Here is a 700-nt window from a genome sequence, read left to right on the forward strand (position 1 = left end):
CTCGAACTTTGTTGGAGGTAGAAAGGCAGAAAGTAGTTATCGGAAGAGTTTGCTGAAATACTATCATTTATTCTGGACATGTGTCCTAGTGATTCATATTCAGCTAGTACCCTATTATACTCTTTATGTAGGACGGTATCCTTTGCAAGCCGTGTCTCATTCCGGAAGAACTGAGAGCATGTTTTTTTAAGAGAAGGGCCTAGGCAGATGTTTGCGGGAAATTCCTGCCTAAATGGTAGCGAGACTACGTATTTTCCGTCTTCTCGTCTACGAGTTGTCTTCCGGTAAAGTTCATCACAGTATTTGTCGGCTTCGTTCAAGCTTTTCTTGTTTGGTATGTCTTCGAGTTCCCCGAATGCAGTAAGTTGTTTGTCCAGGGCAACTTCACTGTGATACGAAACTATATTGTTGGTTGGATTGGGTGCTTCTCTGCAACCGGTTAATATCCAACCGAACACGGTTTCTTGGGCGAGAAGTGTGCTGAGTACATTTTTCTTCAGGCCGCATAAAATAATTTGGGGATAAATGTCTCCGCCAAGTACGAGGTCTACTTCTTCATTCACGTAGAACCGTTTATCAGCTAGAACAAAACCTGGAAATGCCTGCATAGTTATAGCGCTGATATGACAGGATGGTAGATTTCCGGTTAGTCTTGTTAGGACGAGCACTGTTGCATGCAGGCTGAACAATGGATCAACAG

The sequence above is a fragment of the Rhagoletis pomonella genome, unplaced genomic scaffold, assembly GCF_013731165.1.
Source record: "Rhagoletis pomonella isolate Grant_MI unplaced genomic scaffold, Rhpom_1.0 Rhpom_scaffold_00003, whole genome shotgun sequence".
Lineage (NCBI taxonomy): Eukaryota > Metazoa > Arthropoda > Insecta > Diptera > Tephritidae > Rhagoletis > Rhagoletis pomonella.